We start from the raw sequence: 26,584 nt of genomic DNA, 5'->3' as shown, positions 1-26,584 counted from the left end.
GCTCAGAATTGGGGGTTAGAGGTAATAATTACAATTTAATAGGATCTATAGGATGAATAGGGTGAAAGTCATTAGTGATCTATAAAAAGCATACTGTGGTTCCACAGAGGAGGGGAATGGCTATCCCAAGCAAAGGAAATGAGGTCATGGAAGGTATCCCAGAGGCAGCGGTTGCCTTGAACTCAACCTTTCGGCACGGGAGGGGTTAATAGGGGAAGGGGATGGTGGGAAGGCAACATCATTTCCAGCACAAGGAACAGCATGTGCAAAGGTGAAAAGCGTTCCTCGTAGGTAAAATCGGGATTTGGAGGGACTGAGAAATGGATGGAGGGTAAGCAACACTAGGTATGTGGATTCACAAGTCTTAGAGAATTGGAAACTGCAAGATACTAAACATGAACCTGTACAGAATGCACAGTGTTTCTGTTGATCCAGAGTGTGGCTGAATGTCCAGCACTCCTCTTCGACCCAGTTAAGAGGGGCCTCTGCTCTGGACTCTGCCCGTCAGAGGGTCCCACTGTGGTCCTCCCCAAGCTGTGCTCCTTCCTATGGGACCAGAGGTCCGTGGGACCACCTGGAACCTGGGCACCTTCAATATCCCACTACAGTCCAGGAAGTCAATGCCCCAAAGGCCCTGAGTTCACTTTCAAGGCCCGTGTGGGTCCCTCACCTGGTCCAGCCTCCCTGGGGAGTGCTGGTGTGTGCAGCCCAGTTTTGAGGGGTGGATGAAGGGCGGTTTTGTGGAGGATGAGGAAGAAGATTGGATGGGAAAGCTCGAGTGTTCGTGTGTGTTTGTGAGGCCCCTTGAGGTGCTGATTAGCACCAGAGGTGGGAGAAGAGGGGGACATGTGGTGGGCTGGCTTCCTCGTGCCACCAGGGTCTCGAGAGGAGGTGTGACATACTTCATTTAAAGTTTGTCTTACAGCTTTGACATATTTAGCCATGAGGTATGTGAGTCTTCTTTTATGAGGGGTGGGGCTGAGTATCATAATGCTTTACATTTGTTGCCTTTAAATGAGAAATACAGTAATGACCGTAGAGAGATACAATTCCTATGAGGCCACTTAAGCAGACTTACTAAATATGCAGTTTTGGGAGGAGAAGTTATATGAAGATTTGCCTCACTTTCCATAGTTTTGGCTGCCTCACTACATCATATATTCATATCTTGAATTGAACTAAATAGTTAAGAGTAAGTACACATCTTGAAATCACTTTTAGAGAACAGATTTGAAGAAAGTAAAAGAAAATTCCACATTTTGGGGGGTAAAAGACAGAAAGCACAACCTTCCAAATCTAATAATTCTTGTCATGAACCTGTAGAATGAGTTGATTAAAATATTTTATAAAAATTAGGAAAAATTATGACAAAACCATCATTACTTTATCAAGAAAGTACATCAAGAAATGATAAGCTTACAAGTTATAAAGTCCTGGGTGTCTTTCTTGATTTGATTAACAAATACTAAGTACTTCCAGAAGAATTCCTTCCTAGATAAAAAGATCCAAGAAATCAGCATGATCATTAGATTTATCCAGTAAAAGAAAGGGCGTAGGAAAGAGTGTGTTCCAGATAAGTCCTGTGTAATACTCCTGAAAGCCATGAGGTCACCAATAAATTAAAGTTGGGTTTGGGGCCCAGAATCTGTTAAAGCCAAAGGCAGGAGGCCAGACTGCCAGAAACAGAACTGAGAACCTTGGGGAGGCTGAGCCCTCTTTGTTGCAATACTTGACCCATCGCTGCACCCCTGGAATCCGGTAGATCTGAGGTAGCAGTGCAGTTCTGCCTCTCTCCATCATGCGACAAAATTGCATTGCACACGTCTGACCAAAGATGAGATCATTTTTCTTAGCTCAGAGTTTGAGGCTCAGGCTGCCCTACCCATAGGTGGAGCAACACAGAACGTCTGTGCCCCGGGACATGAAGTGGGAGGGGGCTAAGATTTTATTGCTCAGCTACCCCGTGCCGAGGTGTGTGTGGGGGGGTGCTGGGTTCTTTCTTTAACGGTCTAATCCTTGCAGGAAGAGGGGAGAGCTTGAAGAATATATCCAAGCCCACAGACCTTCACCAATGGCAGGTCTTAGAGTCATACCACTGTCCATGTGATGCCTTTTGTAGGCTCTTTCCTGGGCACGGTGCTGAGGGGTGATGGAAACTTTCTGCCCCGGGAGGTTGTTTAGCCTCCTAGGCTCACAAGGCTCAGAGCAACTTGGAGATTCTACAGTCACAGAATTCTCCTGTCGCTTGCATGCCCGCTGCCACATTCCTAGCAGCTCTAAGCCAAATGTATCTAGAGTTTTCCCCAGCACCGAGCTGCTACTCAGCCTAAAGTTTCCCCCTATTCTGCATTGCATCTTAGTCTCTTGCTAAATAAAATATGACCCCAGGAAGATGCTATTAATACCTAGGTTCAAAGTATTTTACACCGTTTGTATGTAAGAACCCAAGGATGGCAGGATGTTGGGAGAAGCAGAAAAGGAAAAATCTGGTCTCTGGGGAAGGCCCTGGCATGCCCTCTCTCCACTTTCATACCTCCTGCCCCCACTCCCCCAATTCTCCCATTAAGGTAGAGAGAATCTCCAAGACAGAAGCTGACTTTTCTTCAAAGCTTGGCCAAGATATCGGGGGATGCCTTGTCGGACAGTGTGGAGGGACGAGTAACCAGAGAGCCCTGACTTCTCTTAGTCCGTGGGTCTTTGTGTGCCAGAGGGCTTTGTCTGCTCTGAGTCTGTTGCTGGAGGCCAGAGTGTGCCTCTCATATAATCGATGCATTTCTGAAACACTGAATCCAGAATGCATTTTCAAAAAAACCCCACAAAAAAACAAAAACTAGAAGAACGAGCTTTCTTGTTAAGGATTTTGGTATGATAGAAAAAATCAGCCTGAAATGTTCTGCATCGTTAGTTTGAATGTTCAGAAATCAAAACGAACCAGGGAACTTGTTAGCACTGTCTAGAGTAAAGAATTCTTACCTAGTAAAACAGTCATTCATGAATTTTCTGCTTTATTAGTTTGAGCGAAACTGTGTTTTTTGCCCTACTGGGTCTCTCGATGTAATGGGGTATTTGGGATTTGGAGGTGGCAATGAATTTCTGATAAAGTAACCATTCACATGATGAAATGTAAAATGGCAATGCAAGATCGGTCGTTCTCATTATGAGGCATCAAGCTAATAGGGTGTACACGTTGAAGTCAGATAAAACTTCAGGCACAGCGTTCCAAGGAATACGGTTCCTGACTCACAAGGAGTACAACAGAGTTCTCGCCCTCGGAGGAGAGCCTGAAGCCAGGGCGTGCTGTCCACAGGTTGTTGTGCTCTTGGTTGTGTTAGCACAGCCCCCTGTAGCAAGGCACGTTCAGGTTTTTTTATGGTGGACTATGTACGATGCAGCTCCTTTGACTCTAAGGGCAAGCGTTTAAAGAGGCTCACAAAGCCGGTTTAGGGGTCTACACACATTGCTGGAGTTTCCCATTTGTCTCTTGTTGGTGGGATTGGAAGAGGAAGCTCACAGTCATCTAATTTGGTGGCCCCCAGAGATGAGAGAGTAGCTCATGGTGCCCTCCCTCTGGAGGACACTTCCCCTGCAGGACTGGTAAACCCATCCCACCAAAAGTGTGAATGGCTTACCTATGGCTCGCTGTCTGCCCCTTCTTTCCGGGAAGTGTGGGGACCTGCATCAGAGTGAGGAGAGGATGGGTCTTTCTCTTCTGTGATAAAAGTGGAAGGAGACGTTCATGGGTGGCTCCTTTATGTGGCTGCCTACTTTCTCACCTAGGATAGGCTGAATTTCCTCACTGCCACGTTTCTCCCCAATTAGACTGGAATCTGAGATTTTCAGCCTGGTTTGTTTAATCTCTTCATCTCTTGGTTCTGGCCAAGATCTGAACTTGTTCTTCAGTTTTACTTTTGCTGATCTGTGATCCCGTTTCTGATTTAGACTAAATAGCCAGAGAGAGCAGCGGTGGGAATCACTTTGCATATTTCCAGGTGCTTCGTCATTATTTAATTTTAAATTCAAAGCGATCTTTTGAAGTTCATAGGATAAGTATCCTTAGTCCCCTTTTACAGACAAGAAAAGAAGGCCCGGAGTGGTTAAAAGTCTTGCCCAAGGCCATTTAGCTTGGTGTCTTCCTCCAAAGATTATTTCCCCTGCTTTCCATATCACCGTTGTTTTTGTGAATAGAATTTTTCTTATTTTTCAGCCAAAGAAATACTGAGATTTTAGGCAACATCTTTTTTTTCTCTTGATAATCCATCGATGCAGTAGCTGAACAAGACACCAAGGGCAGACCTCTCTGTAGGCTGTGTTCAAGCTAAAGGAAACAGCAGGACTCTTAATATATCCCACAGTGGACATAAATCCTATAAAATACATTTCAGCAGCAAAGAGACAGGCACAGTAATTTCGGTGTAAAATGTGCAAAGTCTTATTTACAGAACATCTCGCGATGCTGTTCCCAGATGTCTTTTTAAAGAAATTTTTAGTTACATGCAAAGGAACTGAAAACCAGGAACCTAATTGGTAAGAAACGTAAATCTGTCCAAAAAAAACAGTTACAACAACTTGATGAGATATATATTTTCTCAGCATCAGCATAAAAGAAAGAACATTCTGATCCAGAAATGGTCTGTAAGTAAATAAACTTTAATTGGTTTGACAATGCCCCTTTTCCTGGTAGTGCCAAGAATCCTAGCATTATAATTACACAGTTCTGGGCAGGCATGTGGTTTCCATTAAGAAAGACTTGTGATTGACTGAGTTCATGAGGCATGTCAGAAAAAACACATCAATGTCTTTATAAGAAGGGAAGAGAAATGGATCTAAATGTATTTATAACTTCACACGATACACATTCATAAATAGTTTCAAAAGGGCATACATTTCTTTAATTCCGATGGAAAAAAAAATCACTAAGGAAGCCATTTGGGAGCATTTTGGTCTCTGCTTCTGTATAAACTCAACACAGTTACTTGCATTTAGGCAAAAAGGGACACCTTTTTGCCCTTACAAGGATTTATTTAAGGGTGCTGTCAGGAAAATGTTGAGAAATGGCTTTACCATTAACAAAAGGATTTTTCAGGCCTATTCTCAGCCTGCTGCGTGAGCCAGGCAGGGTTTATTTTCCTTCAGTCCTGCCCCCGCCTCAGGTTTTTAAAAGAAGAGGAAACTGAGTCTTGGGAAGTCAGTTCCTTGCTTGAGGAGCTAGTAAACGCTTTCATTGAAAATGTGTTGCATAAACATTAGAGGGGGTGAATTAGGTAAGTGGGTAGGGTCGTTTGAGACCTTGCAAGTGCCGAAAGCTCCACAGGTAACACAGATAAAACTTTAAACAGTTTACATTTATGTGCAGAAAGAGAAAACTGGCTGCTGGGTGGGAGAGGGTGTGTCTCCTCCAAGGACATTTTAAACTAAGGCCTAATGACTTGCTTCAGTCACCCAAAGTGACTAAAATATTGAATAGTTTATTTTCTGCTTTTGCATAAATACTTTTAAGATGACAAACATTTCTAGGCCAGCCAAATACTGTCATCCTTTGGCAATGTACATCTCCGTCTTGATAAATTTTCTTGACAACAGAACAATTGTGTGTGTGTGTGTGTGTGTGTGTGTGTGTGTACTTTTTCTTTTCTTGAAGAACACTTTGTCAATAAGTAGTGGCAAAACATGTGGTTAAAGAGACTATCTCTACCAAGGCATCTCTTACATAAAATATGAGGCTTTTTCCAACTTAAACAATAAACCAGTGATTTACTCAATGGAATGTCTCAAACTGTTTTTATAAGCAGCAGTTCAGATATTTTTAAGCAGCCATCTGGTATTCTAGAGTGGATATGCAAAATATTATAGTTTGAAATTAATGAAACAATGCCTGTGATGCCAGCAATAGTAAAAATAACAGTGAAGAATAGCCACTATTTATCGAGTACTTACTGTGTGCCAGGCCTTCTGCTCCTTGGTGCATATTTATATGTATTTAATAGTCTCATCAGTGCTAGGAGATTATTGACCCTGTTTTACAGATGGAGAAACTAAGGCTTAGCTGCAAATTGCTCGCGCTTACATGGATATTAAAGGGCAGAACCGAGATCCCCTCCCACTCGGACACTATCGCCCTGCTAATCTTTCTGTATTGACTGGACGTGGGGGCAGTTAGCACAGCCTACGCCTGAGGCTCAGTGCCGGGATGCTTTTACGGCATCCTCATGCATTTTGTTGGCTTTTGTTATCACTTGGCTCCTCAGTGCTGAGGGAAATGGAGAGTGATGGGTTTCTCGGAGTTGAGCCCGTGTCGAGTCAGATGGCCTCTGACACAGAAGCCTGGAAAATACACGTCCTCACAGGGCCACCTCACAGAAACAGTGTTGTAATGCCGTTATTAGTCTATGTTCTCCTAGTTCTCACAGCAAAGTGAAAGTGCACTCACGTCCGCCCCTCCCAACAGTAATTCCCATTAAGTGTCACTGTGAATAGTGAGAGACAAAGAGACTGAGGCACAGGGAGATTCAGGGACTTGCTTGAAATCACAGAGCCTCGTTTTTGCATGAAGGAGTCAGGGCTAGACAGTGGGCTTGCGGACTTGGAGCCCGTTTCTGCGTGGTGCCACATTGCCTCTCGATGCCAGGCCTGGTGCCTGTTTTCCAGGGCTGAGGGCGTGCCATTTCAGGGAGAGCCGGTCTCCATGCGCCCATTCCTTAGTTTTCCCATGGTAGCTCAGGCCTGCCTTCTTCCAGTAACCTTCTCACTTGTCCCCCTGCTCAGAGTCTCCTCCCCTGATCTGCTCCTCCAACTGCAGCCAGGGAAGCCTCCTTGACAGGGCGCTTCTGATGAGCCCTTGTCCAACAGAGAGGCTCCAGCTAGTTTCCCAGAGCCAAGACGACTGCATGCGGCCCCAAGGAGAGCACTCCGGCGGTATCCAGTGTTTCTGATTGTGGACTTTCTCCTATTCTGCCACGCTTTGTACCCCGCACGCAGACCTCCCCCCACCCTCCCCTGAAGGTCTCCCCCCCCCCCACCCCCCCTCCTGTGTCTAGAATCCATCCCATCCTGTGCCAGGATGCTCAAGTTTTGCTTCCTCCTGGAAGCTTCCTCATCCGTCTCTTAATCCCCCTCTTCAGCAGCTCCTCTGCTGTTCTGTTTTTTGTTGGGATCTCTCATATCATGTATCCCTTTCCACCCTGCTTCCCAGTTGGTTTTCTGCGCTTTAATCCCCCTGCTAAGACTGTAAGCTCCTCAAGGGCTGTGCTGTCTAGAGCATTGCATAGAAATAATGTGCCCTTGGCACCGAGCGAGCAGGTAGTCAGCGGGTGTAGTCTTGAATGAAGGAAGGGGTGAGCTATAGGACATCTTAGGTGCTGTTATAATACTTAATGTCTTGAGTGATGAGCACATGAATGAATGGCTACGATAAGCACTTGACCCCTCACACATCCTTCCAGCATCTCGAGTAGAGTTTCTGAAGTAGTTACTGCTGTCCTCTGTTCTTGGTGCTCACGGCCCCTGCCCTCATGGCCGTAAGCTGGGTTTGGAGCTGCACAAAGGGAGGAGGGCTTTAGTGAGAGGCGCTGCACCCGGGCTCCGCGTTTCTGTCAGCCTGGATCCCAGGGATGCCTGCATTTGGTTCCAATCGGTGGTGGATCACAGTGATCTCTGTGAGTCAGCCCTCAGGCTGCGGGTTTCCGAGAGCCTCATGGCCATTTGTATCCATCATTTGATGCCAACAAGAGATTGGCGTCTGCTCTCCAGTCTGACAAGAAACTGCCCATCCTTTGGCACAGGAGCCGTGGTCTGTATTCAGGCCGGATTGTGCCCTCTGTTCACAACCAAGAAGCCCAGCGCTCTGCAGTGGGGACTGAAGAGGAGGCTTTGCAGAAAGCCCTCCTTCCCCAAGCTGTCCTTTCCTGTGTCTTGCTGGTACAAGAGGTACAGACTCTAGCTGTTCAGCTGTGGTGATGTTGGAGGCTTGTGGCTCTTCTAGGTGTTGGGGGTGCAGGGGAGAAGTGACTGGGTGTCGGGGAGCCGGGAAGTCATCGTGTCTCCTGGTGTGTCTCAGAGGGTGGCGGCAGCTGGAGTCACGCTGCAGGTGTTTCCGCCATGTTTCCCTGGGGCCGAGAGGCGGGCCCCGCTGCAGGTGGGCAAGGCCAGGGGCTGCCAGAGGGTTCTCTGTTGGGATCGTGGAGAAGCTGGTTCAACTGGAGATGCCAGCTGCTGAATGAGGCAAAGGGGGAGAATCCCTTCGAGGAATTGTTTTTCCTTTCTCTGCCTGTGTCACTCCACTGGCTCTATTTTGCCCAATTCTGAACCAGAAGGAGAGGAATGGAGCGATATACTGAAAGCAGGGATCGCTCTTCTGCGCCAGGAGGAGCAACCTGAACAGACTGTGCACTTCTCTGTATTTATGTTAGTATTGATGTGTTCTGGGAGGCAGACTCAGAAGAACAACGGGGCCTATGTAAAGCCTGTTGGGATTGCATCAGCTGATACAAGAGCTGCCCAGTCCACTGCACTGCTCACTCCCAGGGCAGATGATGGTCCTTTGATTACCAGCCATAGAAACTGATTCTTGACAACTTAAGCAAAAAGAAAGGGGCTTATTGGAGAAATAACTGGAAAGCTTAAGAGTTATAAGAAGAGTTGAATAGTTAGGTGGTGGGAAGGTAAGGGTGTGAAGCAGCCCTGGGGATCTCGGTCATAGAATGCAAGGGTCTCTCAGGATGGTGCCAGGCAAAGACCTGGCTCCCACCGTTTCCTCCTCAGTGTCCTGCTTGTCTGAAGATTCAACATCTTGGGAGAGAGATTTGGATTGGTGGTTGTCCGTTCCTCTAAGATCATGCAGAATGGGCTGGGGCAGTTTGCTAAAGGAATATTATAATTATAAAAAGACAGATTGGACAGGAAAAATAACAGATATCCACCAGCATGGGCCAGGTCCACTGCAAATGGGCTCATAGCGTTTCCCATCTTTCTGAGCAGAGGTATTCATTCATTCATTCATTCCATTCCTTCCTTCCACCCACTACGAACAACTACTGTGAGCCAGACAATATGCTAGATGCTGAAAATGCATATTTAATAATTTAGTCATCTAAGTTGTAAGATGTGCTCCAGTGACAGAGTTGGGGACAGTCCTGTGCTTTCCCCAGAATGCTGCTCCAGTGAGCCGTGAGCCACCATCCCGATTCCCGAGAGTCTGCGACGTGCTCAGAAGGGGCCCCACGCCTCGTCCTGTCCTCCTTGGCAAAGTCTTCACGTTTCACTGTTCCTGCTTTCACTCGTGCCAGTGATTGCTTCCAGTGGTTTTTTCCTTTAAGTATTTATCCACATAGTTTGTAGTATGTAAATTGCAACTCATTTACATTTCTTTAGAACAGTTCTTACATATTTTTTTCTTGGGCAGTTAGTTATGCCATAACCCCCATTAATTTTCCAGGCACTCCAGGAAAATTTCTACTGTTTCTACTTTTTGTGAGTCTCCCTACCTACTTCTTTCCTGAATGTCTAGTAATAGAAGAAAGCTCCAGGCGATGGAGCCTCTGTCTACCAGTGTGACTTTGGAAGTCTTCTGAACCTGTGTGCCTTCTTCATTCTCTTACCCATCTATGAGGTAATCCCTGCCCCACCTACTTCATCAGGTTCTTAGGAGGGTCAAATGATATGATAGATGTTAAAAGGCTCTGAAAACTTAAAAGTGTTCTCAAAGCCCGGGGGAGTACTAAGATTCTGTGGCTTTAGGGTAGAGGCCTGAATATGAGGTGTGACGACTCAGTAAAGAAAACAAAAATAATAGTAATAGGAGCCCAACTTTATCCAGTGTTTATTATTCTCCAGGTACTACGCTAAGCCTTTACATAAATATCTCATGTTAGTGCTCACCCACGAGCCTGTATGGGAAATATTAATGCTGTTTCCATTTTGCAGAAGAAACTGAGGCTCAGAAAAGTGAAATAGTTTGCTCAAGGGCACATAGTTGGCATGTGGGAAGCCTGGATTTTATTGAAAATTTGACTGCATTAGCTGCCCAATAGCCACCTGATATTTCTCCAGACCTCTCAGTTCTAGGATGGGAAGTTCATTGTTAGCACAGGGCTAGAAATGTGAGCCCTGGAATCAGACGGCCTCGGCCTTAAATGTGGCTAACACTCCACAGCTGCGTGATCTCAGCTATCGCGTCTCTGAGCTCAGGTTCCTCGCTGTGAAATGGCGGCGACAACAGTACCTTATTCATAGGGCTGTTTAACAGAAGTACGCACGAGAAGCTATAAAAATGGTAATAATAATCATTATTAATTGGATCGCAAAGCTGGGGCCCAGACGAGGGTCATATACGTCTGGCAAATCCGATGAAAGCAGAGAAAGATTAAATTCTTCAGAATTTGCTTTTTCCTTTTCCCCCAGCCTCCAGTTTACAAAAGGCCCCAGATCTCGGCCTCCCGGACTTAATCAGCCGTCAGGTGCATTCGGTGTGGTCTGAAGAATAGACATATATGTTTTAAATTAGAAGTAGATGTCAACTTTATAAAACTCGAGGGTTTCACACGTAGGTCTGTGTATCAGGCTACTCTTCAGGGACGGGAGACCGTGTGACCACGGGCCCCCTCGCTTGCTTGGGAGGCGCGCTTTGCCGGACACAGCTGCTCTCTTTACGCGGGGGAGCAGCGCTCCTGTCGGCGTGGGAGTTTGAACCCCTTGCCTGAGAACAGCCCAAGTCTGCCTGGGAAAGCCAGGGGAAGAGACAGAAGTGACTCTTTTAGTTAAAGAAATCTAGTTCTGAAATTGTACCTGTTCCTGATTTTATACAGGACTTGTCGTCAGCGTTCACGTGCACCTGCTATGCCAGGAAGGAGAGGGGAGTCCCCTGTTGCAGACCAAGGAGGGGGGAGATGAAAAAGAAAATGGGGGGGGGTGGACAGAGAGAGGGAAAGAGAGAGAGATGGGAAACATGTTGTTTCTTAATTAAGCTGGGGATGGAGACAGGGGCCGGGAGAGACAGTGCGGCTGGTGCCTTGGCATTTATCACGCCATTGCCCCCTGACCCGGGGGCCCTGCTGGACGGAAGAGGCAGGCTGACCGGAATGGCCTCGCTGATGTGCCGTTGCTGGGGTAAGTGGTTATTGATGGAGGGACTTAAGTGGCGTGTGGAGAACACCGGCCCTGGGGCTAATGCTCTGGTCCCACGGTCTGCTCATCCCCCGAGGGCTTGGCTCCACAGCCCTGCCTACGCTTGGATCCGGGACCTGAGCTTCATGGCCTCACGGGCATCCGAGCCGAGGAGCTGTATGGTCCTCTTCCTCTCCTTCTCCTACACACGGGACTGGGAGTTAGAAATCTGGGCTGTGTGTCTGGGATCCCTGACTTGCAACTTGTAACATTTTAATGGTGTTATTACTGATAGGAGGCATAGGAACACGGCGTTGATGGCTTCTGTGGATGATGGTGATTCAGGAGCTGTCGCGTCAGCAAGCTCCAGAAAACATATTTGGTCCCAGGACTTTGAGAGAAAGCGAGGGAAGGTTTGAAAAGCAAAGAAAAAAATGAGAAGCAGGGAGAAAACAGATGTTTGCTTGCCTTGTATCCTTCTCGGTGGAACATTAGGATTCAGAAAGCTTTAGAGATGGTCTCTCCCAGTGGTTCTCAGCCCCGACCTGACTTCAGGATTTCCCGGGAATCTTTAAAACAAATGTTCATGTCCACTCCCAGCTCCAGGCATTCTGCCTTAACTGGCCGGGGGGGCAGAGCCTAGGCCTCAGCATGTCCTGAAAGACCAGCAGGTCACTGTGGTGCACAGTCGGGTTGAAAATGCCGATTTAACTAACGCCTTTGCTTTAGGGTGGAGATGAGTGACCATGGGCAACCTCTGTGCAGTCACAAAGCTGGTCAGTGGCAGACCCACCACTGGAAACCTAGGCCGTCAGCTCTCTGCCCACTCAGGGTGCTTTCTTTCTTTCACGCTTGGGTTTCCTTGTGAACATTGTTCCCAGAACACTCACATGCTTTTCTGCCACCTTCTCGTGCCATTGGTACTATTAAAAAATAAAGTTATGTGTATCAACTCTTCAAACTTGATTTTATTTAAAAAGGAGCCTTTGTGGCCCTGCAGTAAGTGGCAGTGCGGCCTGCCCTGCAGTGAGCTGGGAGGTGACCACGGCATGCACGCCACACATCGGAGGCAGCGTCGCCATATTTGCAGCTGGACGCTGGCGCCAGCCAATGACTCTGCTGAACACAGGGGTTGGCGAGCATCAGGTGGTCAAGAAACGCTAGCACCAAACTGAGACCCTCCCACTGACTTCATCAGGACAAGACAGAAAACTGAAATGAGACGGGCCTGCTCACTGTGCGGTTTGATGCTATTTAATGGTCTGTACTGGCACCACTAAAGTTGTCCTGAGTACATCATTGAGACTGCTTTCTTGGCCTTCAGAAAGTGATGGTGGGACTTACAAGAAAAATACTCTTAAAAAAAGGTCAAGTCCCTACAAAACAGAAAAATACAATTTAAAGTCAGGTCATCAGACGAGAGACTTGAGAAACCTAGAGAACGGAAATTAGAAACCCGAAGTCATCAGAATGGAACCATAGAAATCAATTTTCAAACCAGGGGAAGACAGGAACATTCATGGCTCTGGCCACCACGGGTATATTACTATCAGCGCCCCCTGTAGGCAGTGGGCCTGACTACAGTGGTCAGCTCAGCCACATTTTAAGGGAGCCCGAGGTTCTGGAGGCTCCCTGTAGGTATGTTACTCCTTCTTTTGGGATGCCAAGGAAAATCTGGATGTTTACGAGCTTCATGGGAAATCAGCTGCTAACTAAAGGACTCCAATATTGTAACAATAACCAGCATTTTAATTTATTTTTTTGGTACTGAGTTTCCAAGTGAAGAGACAGTTCTGTTTTTGTTATTCACTACACACACACACACACACACACACACACACCGCATTGCAGCAGAATGGGATTCTATCCAGAGAAAAGTACTAAAATACTCTCAAGTGCTTATAGTAATGGCCTGTTCTGGGCCTGGGACCTGTGTATTCCGGGTTCTGGTTGAGCACAGCGTGTCATCTCTGGTTTGGTCATCGCCATCCCCACCCATTTGGTGGTGGTCACTTTCCAAATTGAAATACCTGCTTTGTATTTCCTTTGATTTTTTTTTTCAGAGACATTAAAGCCTATAGGGAGTCTCAGTCCCTGGGTCAATACCCTTTGATACATTTACCTAAATGACGCGCTCCTCTTCGTGTCATTGCATCCACGCGATAATTAAATGTACCTTCAGACGGCATTGAAGGTAGGTAGTCTTTCCGCTCATCGCTTAAGTAGTTCAGGTTGGTCCTGTAGTTTCCCATCACTCTGCAATCAATACTACTCCAGAGAACATTCCACCAATATTGGAAAAAGATGCCTCTTGTGTCCATGAGTTCAGATGGGATTGCAAATTAGTTGTGTTGGAAAGAACAAGTCAGTCTTACTTTTCAGAGAGCTTACTAAGTGAATGGGCCTTTTCCAAACACACAATCTCTCTCTCTGGCGCACTCTCTCTCTCTGGCTCTCTCTCTCTCTCTCTCTATATATATCCCCCCTCCATGATTCCTTGGGGCCTATTCTTCCACTCTTCCTTCACATCTTTAGGTTACTAAGAATTTCAACCAAAAGAAAGGTAGGGCCTTTTCAAGGTTTGCTACCAAAGGGAACCCCTGTGCTATTTTACCATCTTCTGGGCTGTCGCGGTAATTTGACGGAAATGGAAAACTGGCGTTTTCCTGGCGTGAGCTCTGCTGTGGGCTCGAGGGCGTGGGGCTGAGGGCGTTAGGAGCCGCCATGAAGTATGTGTGTGTATCCAGGGCCTCTGGGATGAAGTGTGGCCAGTGGGGCTGGGTGCCAGGTGTGGTGGGCCCTGCAAAGATTTGGCCCCATGTCACACGTTTGTCTTGAATTTTCTTTCAGGCTAATGCTTGTTAAATTAAGAGCTTCATCCATGGGATGCTGGGTGGAAATGTGGTGCTTTCGGACCACAAAAATCTATCTTTTCTCTTAAATACCAACTGGATTATAGTCTCTGAATCAAGGGATTATGGCTATTTTATTAAATTACTTTTAGCTAGGGAGAAGTCTTCAAAGAGAGTGAGCTGGACTTGTGAAGGAAAAATCCAGGTATGGCAAAAGGAACTAGACTGTAAATGCCTTGTCATGAGAATTCTTGTTTGGTTCTTAATTCATTTATGCAGCAAATGCTTATTGAGCACCCACAGTGTGTCAGGCTCTATGCTAGGATCCGGAGATGCAGCAGTAACTAAGGTAGACAGAGTTGTGGCTTTCAGGTAGATTAGTTTAATTTGTTAATCTTTGCATTCTCACGGCCCATCACGGTGTCTGACACACAATAGATTGTTCCTCAATACATGATTAATTGGAGAAAAATGTATGTATCTATGTATGTACCCAAGTAAACGCTCTCTATCTGTGTTTTTACTACGCTTTGGTCAACTGCACCTTTGATTGAGCCTTACTGTGCAAATAATACTATTAGTAACAACTGTAGCAGCTAATATTTATTTAATAAATGTCAGTTAATTTGCATGCATTAGCTCATTGTCTCAGGGCACTTATCTGTTTGACCTAGAATTTCTAAAGACATTTCTAGGCATGTTCCAAAACCTGTTTACCTTTATCACAGAGTTTCGATTAGTTTGTGGTTTGGCCTAGGCTGCTAGTGCATTTGGAATCCTCTCTCCCAAGCCATAATTTGACAATTAAATCCTACATGCGTAGCTGATGCTAGGCACACAGTAGGCACTCATGCAGGTTCTGGTTCAGTGAATTGGATGGAATTTTTTAAATGATGTAATCATGCCAGATCTTTATACTAGTGACTTGAGGTCATTATTCATTCCTATTTTGTTATATGTGTCTCTTGATGTTTTGTAAGGTCCTAGCAACCCTGTTTTGATGGAATGTTGAAAACAAAACAGTAGCAATATTTTTAAGTCCATCAGTGCAGTTTTACAAAGTAACCTTAGTTTCTTGCACCATTTTTGCTAGAAGCATAGGGATTGTTTTAGACATACCACCACAACATAAAGCCTTTAAAAATACAGAACTCAAAGTACTTGAATGTTTGTAAAGTATTTTAAAATTAATTTTTAATGAGTTTTAATATTTTAATATTATACTAGATTTTAAGTGAGAAAGTTGTTCTCGTATTAGACAGTGGCGTACAATATTACTTCATGGGATAACATTTAATTAAAACATACTAATTTATGTATTTATTTATTAGCTTTATTCCTAAAGCAGTGGGAACTTCTGCATGATTTTATGAAAAATGTAAATGAGGGTTTTAGCATCACTAATAATGTTAAATTACCATAGGTAAAGAATGTATGCTTTCTCTTTCATAAGTTCATAAAAAAGAACTTTAAAATGTCGATTTGACATGTAATAAAGATCACTTTTCAGTGAAAAGATTAAACTCCCATGAAAACAACCTTCTATTTTTCTAATTTCCTTTTGGCTTTATTAGGTTTTACTTGATTTGTTCTTGTCTCAAAATATTTTCCCCTTGTTTCTGTAATTGCAGGCGTCATTTTGATGCAAGGATATTGTAATATGATTTTTTTTTAAACATTTGGAAATCGTTAGCTGCCCTTACTCAATATGCTCCACTTTGGAGTATTGATGTAACAAATGAGAAACACCTTATTGAGCGGTATATGCTCTTTGCCAATTTTGCTTACCCCTAACTCAGATTTTACGCTCCTTGAGATCGGGGCCTGGTTTTGGTGAACCTCTGCTGCAGCTTCGCCGTCATTCGTATTTCAGAAATAAGCAGTAATATTATACAGCCTTAACCTAATTACCATGGAATTTATTAGCTTATTTTTCCTTTTAAAGGATTGTTTAAATCTCCTGATACAGGTGAGGAGGAAAAAATGAGAAGAAATGACACACTCCAGTTTTTCGGAGCTTTATTTAAGGTCCTCGATGCCAGTGTACAAACACCTATTGTTTTTACTGTCTGGGGTGCACGTCGTGCCTTCGGGAGCGCCGTGTTTCCAGCAGAAAAGAAAACAGATTCCAAATGCATTGAAAGGCGACAGCCCTGAGATATTTTCTCTTCATTCTTCCTTTGTTAGTTATTTATATTCACACTTCTCCACTTCGCGACATTCCACAGTAAACAGCTTGCAGGGGGGTTGATGTTTGTTAATGAACTGTCAATAAACACATGTTCTCCCCGACTTCTTAAAAAAGACTGTTTTAGGGGTGAGCATGCTGGTTTCCAGCTCCTGTTCACGCTGTAGAGACAGACTGAGGAGTCTTGGCTGAGCATGGGCCTGGGAGCTGGGCACGGCTTGCAGTCACGTGGTCGGAGCGCAGCCTTGGTGCTGGGTGCAGAGCGGCAGATTTGGAGGCAGGGTGTGCAAGCAGTTATTAGGGAAGAAGTCAGGAAGTGTTTGGACACAGGGCTGCTCGCATTCCCAGCGAAGCTGAAGGACAAGTCTCTCCAAAGAACAAAAGGCGAACACATGCTCAGGGTGTGAGGACTTTCTTCTCTGTTGACATAAGAGTGACTCAGAAGCTGACCCCTATTTGGAGAGAGGACAAATAATAACATCTTTGTCAAGGGACATGGGGTCCCATCAGTTTCTTTTCTTTCTCCTGTTCTTATTCTCTCTTTGGCTCCTCTTTTCTCTTGGTAGCTCAAATCGACACCGAAGTGTCTAATGAAGTCCTTGTGACTATAAAACACCGATGGAGAGGAACCTCAGTCATTTGAAAAAAATAACACTTTCTTTTCCGCCATGGTCCACCCCAGTGACTGACTGGGCAGAGGGGAAAAAATGATGGAGGGTGGACATGGGGGAGAGGCCAGAAGCATGCCCTTCTGTTGTCGGCACCATCCTAAACTACAAATTTAACCAGAGAAACTTAGAGCCGCCTTCAAAGAAAATTATTTATAATTTCATTAGTATTATAGCTGTCTTCTATTCATTTGAAACAAATTGTCCCAAGAGCAACAATTCTGGAAATTTGTGCTTTGGAAAAAAAATGTTGAATTTACCAGTATTCTTGTCTGTTTTTTTTTTTTCCTTAAAAATTTCATGCATTGTTAGGGAAGAAAAGTCTGGTCTAACTCACAAATGCATCCTTATTCTCATGTATATTTGATACCGGCCCCAGTCTAATCTGATAAAGTGCACTTTGCCTGTGGTGTCTTACAATAAGCCGGCTGCATTAGTGCCGGGAAAAATCAATACCGATTTATAATTTACCATCGCAAAAACCTATCACTTTTTATGACCCTCCATCCTGGCTCATTAATATTACATTAAAACACACCCACCCACTGCAACAGGGGGAAATTGTAGCTTGTCAGGTTTACAGCCATAAAGAAACCTTTAATTGGGCTTAGTTTGGGAATTCAGGCACAGATTTTATTTATTTTTTCTTTTTAATAGATGATATTTACCTTGGTGGATTTTAGGGTGATGCATAATACACCTATTTCTCTGAAAAGGATGAAACAAAAGCGCATCGCAGAAATTCTGTGAAGTACACGTGCGTGTAGCTCTCACCACGTACATTTTAATTGTACCCAGTCATACCCTTCCCTGTTGTTCTGTAGCCTGCAAACCTCTCCACTTCCTTTTTCTTTTTGTCTGAGTGTGGGAGTTCTTTCTCTGTGTGGAAGCATTCCAGTTGATGGTATTTCTCTTATCTTTTTAGCTTGTCATAGTTGATATTTATCCTCCCCCCCCACCCCCAGATCACAAAGAAGCTAAATGCCATCTTTTGCATTGTCTGTCTCCCAAAGAAAGGATGCATATTTGGTATTTCTTCCACACTGAATGGAGAATATCACACTGACCCTACCTGGAAACTGAGCGATCCTCCTACTGCTGCTTTTCCCAGCAGATAACTAGAAGTGTGCGTGTGTGTGTGTGTGTGCATGTGTGTGCCCCCTGCAGTCTTTCACCTCACAGAGACCCCCAAAAGAAAAATTAAACAATACTCTTCCCTGAACCATGTCTATTAAGCAGCTTTACCCCCATGTGTTTTTAGACTTAAAAGTCTTATATCTAAATTCTTTCCAGATAATGTAAAAAAAAAAATGATGTCACTGTTTATGTTGGCAGCCACAAGGTGCTCTATTTATTTCATACTATTCAAATAGTTTCCAGGGAATTTTTCCTGTTAGTATCATGAAGACCCAACCTTACCACATGGCTTGCTGCCTTTTCTCTGGCTGCTTGAAAGATGAAGATCTCCCCAGCTCCCCACATGCCCCCCAAAATAAGGAGGTAAAATGTGAAGTGCAAAGCAGAGCCAAACAAATAAATGAGGCCGGGGAAGGGGAGAGCCAGCGTGCCCTCCTGTGTGCAGCGGGTCTGCGCTGTGCAGCAAATGCATGTCGTGATTGGGTTTTTAAAAGACGTCCGCCTCGCCCCTGACTGACAGGGCCTATTGATTTTTTAGGTTTCTGCCGTCATTGGTTTCCAGCCTCACAGCGGCCGCGTGTCGGGGGTCAGGGCGCACCGGGGCTCCGTGAGCCAGCCCTCGCCACTTCCCAAAGTGAAGGGCCGCTGAAAGAAAATCAATCATGTCATAAGTGAGAAGCATCAAAAATTTTCCCCCTGTATGGCCAAGACCCATCAGCCTGTCTCCACTCAGTAGCTAAGGTTAGGCATCTGTCAAGTCGGACTCGGTGAAAAGTATTAGACATGCCAGTTAACCCGTGGGTAGACAGGGTTGGCGTTCTCGCTTCATTTGGGGGCCGGCATCACCCATTTTCTATCCCTCTAGCCTCTGCGTCTCTCTCCCCACTCTTCTCCTGCTGTCCTGAGGCAGGAGGTATTGGGGCCTGGTGTACCCTGTTTCCTTAAGAACTGGTGAAGAGTCGGGATGGGTGCTTCCCTTAGCAGGCCCCTGGGAGGGCAGTGCTGCTGTGTTGTACTGAATGGCAGAGTCTGTCTCCCTAAACGAAGCAGACTCCCACCCCCGCTTTAGTATCTAGCTTTGGAAACACACATCGCCCAGGTAAGTTTAATTGTCAAATTAATTGCGCATGCCCCATGGGAGGACGTTTTTATTTGACCACGGTAGCTGGTGTTTCTCACCCGACTGGACGCTAAATTTTCTTCCTGTTGAATGAACTGGGAGAAAATACACTTTCACTTCTCAGGGCAGTGATCGGAATATGCCGTCCACTCTGAAACGCCTTTTGATATTTCTTACATCCCAAATCTATGGAACTCAGTGGTGGAGTTCGGTAAAAGAAACATGAGCTTCAGTGTCTAGACTGGAGGAACTTTTTCACATGTACCTTCCAACTCTGCATTTGGTAATCGGCCACAATGTCATGATAGGTGCTTTTGGTGATAGAGATTATAGCCGCCGCGTTCTGCGGGAAAGAGCTAGGCTTCATTTGTTAAGATCTACAAAGTTGAAAGCAGTGGTTCCGTTGGCTCATCTGTCGTGCTGGACGGGAAAGGTGGATTGCAGAACTGGCGGCTGGCAGGTTGGCCTCGCGTCACGCTGCCCATCCACTCAGCTCTGCCCCTTTCAGGCTCCTCTCTGTTGGTTGACGCTGGTTCCTGGGTAGCTGCTGTCAATTTAAGACCAGGGTGGGAGCTCCTGAGAGGGGAAGCGCTTCTCTCTAGAAAATCCCCGGGGGGAGTTCATCTGGGCGGAGGGGCATATGTGAAGGTCTCCTCCTCTGCTTGGGATGACCACCCCGGAGCTTCGGAAGGGGCTGAAAACGCCGCGTTGTAACTGGCCACACCAGAATTGACATTCACCACTTGAACCGAGGACGTATGCTCACGAATAAATATTTTAGCCCCCTATGCTTCGGGGATGATACTGGCCGTCCCATACAGATAAAAAGGCAAAATGTTTCTTTAATCAGTGCTGTGATGTCAGACCGTTAAGGTAATAGGGCTTGAAACTATTAGAATCTCAAAGATATTGACTGGCTTGCTTTTGGCATGGTGATTACAATTACATTTTTAGGCTACACTTTATGGGTTTATACTAGTTATTCTAACATGAAGGAAATTGCTGTCCAGAATTTTAACAGAGGGGAGAATAATCGAGGTTGAAATCCTCAGCAGTCCAGGCATCAGGGGCTGCTAATATACGATCTAATTGTGATCAATACTTTCTTTTCTAGTTTCTGTAATGACAAGGCCTTTGCAATAAAAACACTACCATCTTTTTGAAATCCACAGAAGAATGATAAATGACCCAGGCCTACGTGGGGCGGGGGGAAGTGTAGTGTATTTTACATTCCTAGTGATTTATTATGGGTTTGGGAACATAGCCGGTGTGAAATCAAGCTTGGGGAGGGGGAAAGAGGGCGAAAGAAGAAAAGTTCCCAACAAAGAAATGCCTTCTGCCTAAAGCACCCAGGTCTAAGTCCCATTACCATTGATGTGAGCTAAGTACTCTCATCAGGGCCTCGGGGACCCTTGAGTATTTACAGGAAAGGGAGTAGAGCCAGCGCTTCACCGTGTAGGCATGGCTAGGTCTGCCTAACTCGTGTGTTACCTAAAAAAGGACCAGTTTGATTCTGCCTTGACAATGAATGAAAGCTTGGCTCTGAAGTGCTCTGAGCTGGGTCTGTTTGCTTTCGAAACAGTATATTAGGCAGGTTATTGCAGGCGTAGGAAGGGAAATCTGCTCGTTTCATTAAATACCAGGGACTTCACTTCCTTTGGTGTAAAACCAAGTCCATCATCTCTGACCTCCTTTCTCCTGTGCTGGGCGCCTTGCTGGCTGGCCTCGTCAAATCTAACTGGTCATTCAGACCCGACAGGTGAAGTTTTTAAGGGGGCCCAGTAGAGACGTGTGAACTCTGTAGTATAAAAAAGTGAATAAAAGTGGTGAAAGTGGACAAGAAAAGTGAAAAATGTGTCAAGGTGACCCCCCGTTCAGCCTCCCTCCTAACTGTTCATGTCCGATAGTGGTTAAGTCTCAGGTGTTCCATCCAGGCTTCTGTTAGAGGTTGACTGTCGGCGTTTTGCCCCAGGCTGGTCCTTACTGCATAATATTACTGATGTCTTTCCATCTTCCTTCCTTTTCTCCTTTCCCTTCTTCTCTCTCTTTCTTTCATTTCATTTCTCGAGTCTTTTTTAATTTTCTCCTTTCAAAAACTAAAAGTCTCTTGTTAAAAAGTCGAAAAAAAAACCCATGAAGGCACTATATAACAATTGCAACATTGGGCCTGGTCCAGTATATTTTCTCCCATTCTCCAGACCTTTTCACCTCTTAAGAAAATTTCTAGTGTAGCATGGAAATGAATGGAATTTTTTGCTATTAACCAGAAAAAAACCCCTGTTTTCCTGTTTTGGTAAACATAGCTTTCAGTAAATACTAATAAAGGCTAAGGGCTCTTATTCAAACATGTGTTTTCTTTGGACAGGTCTGTGGAAGGAGATGCAGATGGTATAGGAGACTAGGATTTTACATGAGATTATTAATCATCTCTTTCCCCGCCCTGCTTCAGGCTTGAGACAAAAGGGAATCAAGAGTGTTTTCTCCTCAAATATCCAATTCATCCTATCAGATTTCCCATACTGACGTGCTCCACCAAGGTCTTAATGTACTACTCTTAGAATGTCTCATCAGTGACCAGAGCTGATGGGGTCTTTGAACATTAGACAGTGCCCATTAGTCAAGGTCCCTGGGCTAACATCTTCTGGATGGCATTTTCTTCTAAGTGTGCCATTAGTTAGTATAATGGACTTGTGTCTGTCAGCCTTTGGGGCAGGAGAGAGGGAAGCCTCCAAGACCCTTTGTTAGAAGAATGGACTGTGTGTGTGTGTGTGTTTTTTTTTCTTCCTCGAACCTGGAAACATGTTCCCAGCAACATTTTGAGCCCTTGAGAGACAATAAATGTTAATGGCTTCAGTGAAGTCTTTATGATCTCCCAGGTCAGGCAGAAATCTCTTCTTCTTCCCTTAAAGCCTCAGATATGGATTTACAAAAGATTCCTCAGAATCATTATAGTCTTTGGGGTAAATAGTTTTCATTTGAAAACAGTTTTATAATGCACACATTTTTAAAAAAGTGTTCTAAATATGTATTTTTACGATTGATCACGACAGCTCCTTAAAGAGCTATTATTGCCTATCGGGGAGATAATGTGTGTGTGTGTGTATTCAAGAAATTGCCTACCAAAAAAAAAAAAAAATCAATTCAAAGCTCTGTATATTTCCAACGAGGATTTTTTTTTCCCTTACCAATAAACTCGAAAAAATTATGCAGAACACTTGAAATTGAGGTAGATCATAAAAATCAGACAGTTCAGAGGGGAGGATTTTTGGAATGCCTCTCCAGAGGCAGTTGAGAAAGTCCAGGATGTGAAGGATCGAAACTGCCGGCTACCCATTCCTGGAGGCTGTGATCATAGGCTATCAGAGATGTGGGTAATTTGCCAGACGGTCTTCCTCAAGCCTGCATGCTTTCGAAAGTTAAAAGACAAGGCTTTGCTGTTGTTGGGCTCTCTGACTCATAGGTCACCCTCTCCTCACAGGGGGGCTTGAAATCACTCAGGACAGAGTACTTGCTGGTTTATTCCAGCTTTTATTGGCTACATCCCTGAAATTAATTTTATTGAATGTGTCACTGAATATGTGCTAGAGATCACAGATGTAAGGAGAGTACGCTGCGTTTGTGGCTTTGGCGGGGGTGGGGGCACACAGAGCTGTAGACACGTGCAGAGTGGTAACTTCTACCGTGGACGACTGCAGGAAGGGGAGCACCAGCAAAGCACATTAGGAATCAGATGGATTTCAGTTTGCAAGATCTGGCCATCTGCAGGGTTCCCCAGGGTGCAAGGTGGTAGCAAGTAATTGAGGGTGCTGAGTGAGGTGGGGAGACGTGGTTGAGGCTCAAAAGATGACATGTGCACGCTGACAGTGTCAATGACCACAGCTATGACTACCACTGCTATTATTAGGAGTTGTTAGGCTTTTATAGGGCACTTACCTAAGTGTAGTATATGAATGAATGTTTACTTCAGAGGATAAATTTTTGCCTCCTTCAGCCAACAAACACTTAGTTACTGCATGCCCTGTGTGTGCTAGTAACTCGGTGCATGATGAAAACAGGGTCCTGTTCTCGGGGAACTTAAACATTTTGTCGGTTTAGGGGACCCATGTCTCAGTGATTTTAAAACTTGTACACATAAATGTGGAACCTATAATGTGATAAGTTTATGAAAGAGAGGACACCAAATATTTTGTTGATTTGCTGAGGCTGCCTAATGGAGGTAGGAGGAGTTTGTGTGTGGGGGGTTGACCTTGTTAGAGAAGCCGGGGAAATGCCTAAGAAAGTGGTGAAGGAAGAATGAGGGTTAAGCAGGTCAGGGGGGTGGGGATTGGAGTGGCAGGGTGCAGAAGAATATTCTAGAAGAGGGGAAGTGGGAGGGAAGAGAGAAAAGAATGGAAGGTGGAGAAATGAAACACAGGATGCAGCAAGAGGGTATAAATAATACCTCTCCCCTCCACTTCCTTTTCTTCCCTTTCTTCCTTTTTTCTTTTGTTCTTGTAACCAATATTTATCGAGTACCTCCTAGGTTCCAGGCACTGGTCTCCTACTGGGGATTCAGAATGAATGAAATCGTAAAAAAAAAAAAAAAAATCCCTGCCCTCACGGAACTGATATTTTAGTCAGGGGAGAAATTTCTACTGAGGAAATGATTCAGAAAATGGGGAAAGGGAGTGTTTGGGGTGGGTTTGAAATGCAGTAGCCAGAAACCCCCCCAGTGACATGTTGGTATTTGAGCGAAGACTGGAAGGAGCAGAGGGAGTGGGCAGGTGGCTGGGGAAGTCAAGTTGGGGCAGAGCAAGCAGTGTGAGGCGTTTCGTGGGCCTGAGGAACAGTGAGGAGGACAGCGTGACCGGAGCAGAGCAGGCAAGGAAAGGAGTAGTGGGTGACGCTGGCAGAAGCATCGTGGGGACATTTGGGGGCCCGTGGGCCCTGTAAAGTTCTCGTGTCTTTACTCTGTGTGAGGGGCAAAGCCATTGGAGGTAAAGTACAAACAGACAAGGAGGTTTTCAGGCCACGTGAAGGTGTCTGCCCCAGTGAGCAGTTAAACCCTAAACTGAAGAGAAGCATTTCCAGCAAGGCTTTGAGCATTTTGGTCTCCTGACATTTCCTGAGTGGAACCCTAAAGCCACTGTAACTTCAGATTCAATTTTTTTTGTTTGTTTACAATCGCTCCTGTGTCTGATTCACCAACAGGATTTTAAAGCGGACCTTGATTCATACAGATGTGATTTGGAAGATATCCTTCCCATCCATTAAAGAGCTGTTTTGATAACCCCATTACTAAAATTCTGTCTGAACTGTCTGGTCATGTGACAATTGTGTACCCAACTGTGCAGTGCCTGTGCTGTAAGGGCAAATGAAATAAACTCAGCTGAGGCTCCCGTGACAAGGTATCTAGCCGGGAGGGTGGAAGGGAAGGGAGGGAGAGGGAGCAGCTGGAAATGCAGATTGAGGGGTGTGGGCAAGACAATGGCCTGTCCCGATAAGGTCTTTCCACAAAGGTCACCAGTCAGTCATGGACCCTCAGCTTGGACACCATGGCTTTTGTGTCAGCTGGAGTCTCATTCTCTGGAGGAGCGAGCAAGGTCTCTGCGAGGAAGGTCAAAAATCACTGTGTCAATCTGCAAGCTGATCAAGAAGAAGAAATTCTTTGCTATTCATATCCAAATTCTTTGTGACCCATGTGTAAGGGCCCTTATGCGAGAGCTGTATTCCTTTGATATTAAACCTTGATATTAATCTCTCAACACTACGGAGCGATTCCAGAGTACAGACTCCGGAACTTCTGCACTTTTACGAGGTGGTAGTGGGGGTGACAGAGCACCTCCAGAGCTTTAGCTCTTGAAGGCAATGCTGAATAGGGGCTGGTTTGATGGATTTTTTAGCGGCCAAAACAAAAATCTTCTGCTTTTTTTTACCTGTGAAAGCTTCAAGACCATGTATGATGTCTTTGCTTGTGGTCTTTGCATTATCTTCTCCTTGCTATAACACCCTCCTATGGCATTTGTTTGAGAAAACAAAGAGGTCCTTGTGCAGCGCAGGGCAAACTTTCCCTCTGGATTTCCAGTGAATATTCATCAAGCCCAGTGAGTGAGCCTTTCTGGGCTTTGACCTGCAGTGGGAGGTGCGTGGTAACCGAAGCCAGAGGCAAAGAAGACCCTGAGAAGGCGGCCATTGAGCGCGAGTACCGTTGGGTCCTGGGGCTTGATGCTGAAAAGTGATCCTGTTGATGGTTGTTTACTTTTCTTAGAGGCCCAGCGCCCAAGTCGAGTTGACTTTTACAATCACTCATTTGGCTACAGAGAGCCAGAATTCACAGGCCTTTTTGGACAGGCAATTTCCCGGGACCGATGGGAATAAAAACACATGTCAGTCACTCACTCAGCGATTTTCATCATCGGAGTACTTTCCACAGACGAACTCATTCTTCTCGCAAGAACCAGGTTAAGCATTGTTATCGCCACTTTTTGATGGGTGTGTCCAGATTTCATTATTCCGAAGATAGAGTTTGAGTCCACGATAAATGTACTTAGCATTACAGTCAATTGAAGATGAAAAGGCCTATTAGGTCCCCCAGTAGCACCCCCTTCCCTTTCCACATCCACACAACCAGAACAGGAAGCTCCCTGCAATCTACTTGCTAGTTCTTTGGCTAGGCTTCGTTTAAATGTCCCAAGGGAACCCCCCTATAAGTCTAACCTTGGAGAAAGGATCTCCTTCTAAAAGCAGCTTTTGTATTCTCAGTCAGTGCTGTGACCACCCCCCTCTGCTGAAAGGTTCTTGGAAGTGAGAGGAGTAGGGTTGGAAGTCTTTTTTCCTTTCTCTCTTAGGAGAATTGCAAATTCCAAGAGTCACGTGCATATCTTTTCCTTTCATAGTAGACTTTTATATGCCTTTCTAGGTTTACGAACAGACATATGGGATTTTGAGTTACAGTTGGGACATGAGCTCATGAAATTAGTATTAACTGCTTTAACCCCTGGGTGCTCGTGTTTATGGAATAAGCAAGTCATAATCGCTGACCACAGCCATTAAAATCTGATGCGAGTCAACTTCGAGTACAAAGACTTTCTATAACCCAGCCCTCTTGAAGCAGAAATGATCACAATTTAATATAATGAGAATAATTAATAAGGAGTGTGCCAGTGACCTTGAATATTAATATTGTTTCCTTTTCCTGTAAACAAACTGGGCTATTTTATTATTATTTTAGTGTTTAATTTGGCATAAACACTCCTTTTCACATAATTTCCCCAGGTGACTTTTGTCTCCTTGGCAATTTCCGGGCTTTAATAAAGAAAACCTAATTAAGAAGGAGCTGTTGATTGGTTTGCTAGTGTAATTAACACAGGTGATGCTAATGAGTTTCTATGAAACCGGTGGTTTATGGGAAAAATAAACAGCCCGCCGTTGCATATGGCCCAACTGATATCTGCAGTCTGGGAGAAAGGATGAGGTCCCGGTCCCCTGTGAGTGGTTTGTGGGCATGGGCTAGGCAGATAAACTATTTTATAAGATTCATTAG

At 45.0% G+C, this 26,584-nt stretch overlaps 1 protein-coding gene and 1 long non-coding RNA gene across 9 annotated transcripts in view; one reads left to right on the top strand and one right to left on the bottom strand.

The window, feature by feature from the left end:
• EBF1 (EBF transcription factor 1) overlaps positions 1–26,584 on the top strand; it is a 378,944-nt gene that overhangs the window by 97,304 nt on the left and 255,056 nt on the right. The window lies entirely within an intron of this gene.
• On the bottom strand, positions 1,458–14,614 carry LOC118497991. Its single transcript, XR_004900519.1, has 3 exons — positions 14,251–14,614; positions 13,614–13,618; positions 1,458–1,472 (listed from the first exon to the last, which is right to left on the bottom strand). It is a non-coding gene; the product is annotated as an uncharacterized LOC118497991 (long non-coding RNA).

This window comes from Phyllostomus discolor, chromosome 13, assembly GCF_004126475.2.
Source record: "Phyllostomus discolor isolate MPI-MPIP mPhyDis1 chromosome 13, mPhyDis1.pri.v3, whole genome shotgun sequence".
Taxonomy (NCBI): Eukaryota; Metazoa; Chordata; class Mammalia; order Chiroptera; family Phyllostomidae; genus Phyllostomus; species Phyllostomus discolor.
This window is presented reverse-complemented; position numbering and strand designations above follow the sequence as displayed.